This window comes from Phyllostomus discolor, chromosome 2 (genome assembly GCF_004126475.2).
Source record: "Phyllostomus discolor isolate MPI-MPIP mPhyDis1 chromosome 2, mPhyDis1.pri.v3, whole genome shotgun sequence".
Taxonomy (NCBI): domain Eukaryota; kingdom Metazoa; phylum Chordata; class Mammalia; order Chiroptera; family Phyllostomidae; genus Phyllostomus; species Phyllostomus discolor.
The window spans coordinates 48,691,348-48,695,330 of NC_040904.2; positions in this window are offsets into that span (position 1 = coordinate 48,691,348).

Below are 3,983 nucleotides of genomic sequence, written 5' to 3' on the forward strand. Positions count from 1 at the left end.
ACTTTTTATGTCTTACTATCTCGTGTGTCCCCCCTTCATAGGATACATTAAGTGCTTAAAATATTAGTTGAAATGAATTGAGCTGAATTTTCAAAACCTCATTTATTTTTATTCTTCTCTAAAATGATAATGGTCTCTGAATCATTAGTACCAAGAGTATATTAAGAGGTTCTGATAAAATCTTGTGTTTGGAAGCACGTTTTTGAAATGTATTATTATGGTATTATATGGGCTATATTATTATATTATTATATCCAATGTACATCATACAGATATATGTATATGTATAACATGTTATACATATAACATATATGTTATATGTATAACTATACTCAGTGACTATACAAAATGAACAATGAGATACAGAATAAGAGACAGAAAATTGCCAGAGTTCCAGAGATCTCATTGTCCTTTCTTTTAGTCACTAACCCCCTACCCCAACAATAACCATTACCCTGACAGTAAAGATAAGCGTTCTCCACGTTTGTACTGTAATTAAATGGACTACTACATACACCTTCTTGTGCCTGGCTTCTTTCACTCAACAACCTGTTTTCGAGACTCACCCATAGTTTTGGACATAATTTGAGGCCATTCTTTCCCATCGATGTATAGTATTCCATAGGAGACTATACCACAACTTATTTACACAGTCTACTGATAGATGTTCTCATTATTTGGCTATTACAAATAGTATCCCTTGGAGCATTCTACTTCCTGTCTTTCTTTTATAGATGTATGACTGCATTTCAATTAAGTGAATCCTTAAGGCAATATATGTATGTAAGTATATCATTATACATATATGATATATAATGATATATGGTGTTTTACTTTATTTATATATATATGTGTGTGTATGTGATGTTTTACTTTAATATTTTGCCAAACAATTTTCCAAAGTATTTGTAACAATTTATAGTCCCACTAGAAGTTTGATAGCTGAGCCATATTAAAATAAAGAATTTTTATTCATCAAAAGACACCATTAGAATGAGAAAGCTACTCACAAATGGGAGAAAATACCACAAATAAATATGTTTGACAAAAGACTTATATCCAGAATACATAAAGAACTTCTGCAATTCAGTAAGAAAAAGACAGAAAGCCTTATAAAATAAGAAAAATATTAAAACAGATACTTCAAGAAGGAAAGATTTAAAAGTTCAATAATCATATGAAAAGACAGTCAACAGCATTAGTCATCAGGAAAATGCACAGTAAAATACTAATGAAATAATATCATACACAAACCAAAATGGTGAAAATTGAAATATTTTTAAAATGGTAAACTATCTGACATTAGGGAACTATAACTGCTTCTAGAAATTAAGTACCATGTACAAGAGAATTGTAACTATTCACAAAGCTAGAATCACAATGGAGCAGGAAGGAGGAAAATATATAGACTTTGGGCATGTTAGTTCCTTACAGGATACATCCAGCCAAGCAAGAACTATGTAAATAAATTAGTCATTTTTACAATTCTAGTGCCCCATATAGTGGTGCCTGAGAAGGAGATTTGTTTTGTTTTACTTTTTTTGAGATGGATGTTAACAGCACAAAGCTAATTAGGAGTGTTCTTGGGAACACTTACAGGGGAGCAAAGAAAGCAGAATTGGGCAGAAAGGGAGTTGAGGATTATCTAGCCATATTAAAGGCTTCAGTCAGTTATACGGGAAACTTTGGACCTGCTCTAAGTTAGAGTGAGGATCTAAAATTTTATATCTTCATTTCAATGAGGGTTCCTGCTAGGAAGGAGGAAGGAGGAAGGAGGAAGGAGGAAGGAGGACTCTGGTGTGGCAGCTCATTTTACTTAGAGCACAATCCCGGGAAAGTCAGAGTCAAGTTCTCTCAGCTGTCAACACGCTCAAAACCTAGGGGACAAGTGCTTTAGTCCTGAAGGGTGACGGAAGGGTACAGTGAGGTGCATCACAGTACCTGTGACAACTGGTTACTTCGATATATGAAGAAATGAGTTTTCCAAAGTAATCTTCACAGATGGTTCCATCACCGGAGATTTCTGAAACTCAATTAGAAATGCAGGTCGAACTTGTGCCAGGTGCCCTGATGAGTCTGACTTCCTCTGGCTATCTCTGCAGGTGACCCCTCCAGCAGGTCCGCTGGAGCTAGCCCAAACCCCTCATCACTGACACTAAAGGAACAACGAAAACATTCAGTAAAGGAACTAATAAAAACACAAGCTCCCAGGAAAAAATTAAATTGAATAAAAAGGTTTTTTATGTGATTATAACTGTTAATCACTTTTAAAAGTTGAAAAACATAAAGACACAAGGAAGAAAACAAAATTCAGCTATAATACAATCATTTAGAGCTAAGGACCAATGAGTATCCTTGAACTATTTTAATCATAAAATACATTAAAATCGGGATAATACTGTATAAAATGGTTTAAAACTTTTTCATTGTGATAAAAAACATTTAGAAGCATTTTAAGCATTGCATAAATATTATATTATGTAAATATGTCCATTTATTCATATCTGACAATAGCTTTAATAATTTATTCATGATTCAGAGCCAAAACTACACTCAAAGACAGATTATTTCTAATGTTTGATTATAAATCAAGAAAGTAACCAAGCATAAATGATAAGAAGTTAGAAATACATCAATAAAATGAGTTTGAAAAGTATAAAGAGGGTAAAGATAAAATCAAATACCAATGGACTGAGTATTTAGTAAAAGACTTAGTAAATAGAGCTGGAAACATTGCTCTTTGAAACTAACGACTTCTGCTCTTCAACCCTGGATGGCATGTATTCCTCTTCCAGCTCCACCGCAACTCTCTTGTGGGAACATCTTCAGGCAGGCTTCTTTTCCTTCACTGCACATCAATGACCTTTTAAAAAATAATCTATAAATATGCAATTCATTTCATGGAGAGTAAATAAATATAATGAGCTATTGCAAAATTAGTTCAAAATAACTAAAATTGGTTCAAAAATAAAGTAGAATACATCTTGAATAAGTCAGATCTCACATATATGAATGGTATATCTCAAAAACCCAAGAATGAATTCCAGAATCATAGGCCCTTGCAGAGGCTGTCATTTTGTGGAAAGATCTTAAGCAATCTTCTTACTCCTGTGAGGAGCAAAGAAAACAGGTAAGTAGTCTTGTTTCACAGAGGAGGCAGCTGGAAGAGTAGTTTAGTCAGGACATCATAACATGAATCCAAAATCAAGCTCCAATGTCAAAGTCCTGCATTCATCTTGTTTTTCCACCACTTACTGCCCCTGTGGACTTAGGTGAGTTAATCTCTTTGCATCTGTTTCTTCAACTGTAATATAAAACACTGAGGATGCTTTGCTCCCAAAAGACTGTGAGAAATAGGAAGAGAAAGTACTATTTTTTAAAAGATTTTTAAAATTTATTTATTTTTAGAGAGGGAAGGGAAGGGAAGGAGAAAGAGAGAGAGAGAGAGAGAGAGAGAGAGAGAGAGAGAGAGAGAGAGAGAGAAACATCAATGTGCAGTTGCTGGGGGCCGTGGCCTGCAACCCAGGCATATGCCCTGACTGGGAATCGAACCTGTGACACTTTGGTTCGCATCCCATGCTCAATCCACTGAGCTACACCAGCCAGGGCTGAGAAAGTACCATTTTGAAAAATATTTACCAGCAACCACTTTTAATGACATTACTACCCAAGAAATTTGTCTTTTCTTCATATCCTGTCTTCTTTTTAATCATTACAAGACTTGCCTGCTGAGTTTCTGAAATTAGATTTGGACAGGAAACCAAGAAGCAGCAGAGTACAAACAACATTTAGGTGAAGGTGGTCTGTTGGTGTGATATGGTTTCTTTCTTCTTCACGTCTGCAGCTTCGTGATACTTCTCTACAACTTGACTCAGATCTTCTTTACTGAGACTATACTTCTGATCAGGAATTTTTCTATGAGGAAAAGGCAGTTATGCCTAAATCTTTTTTATGTTTACCTGCAAAAATCTTATTTGTTTTTC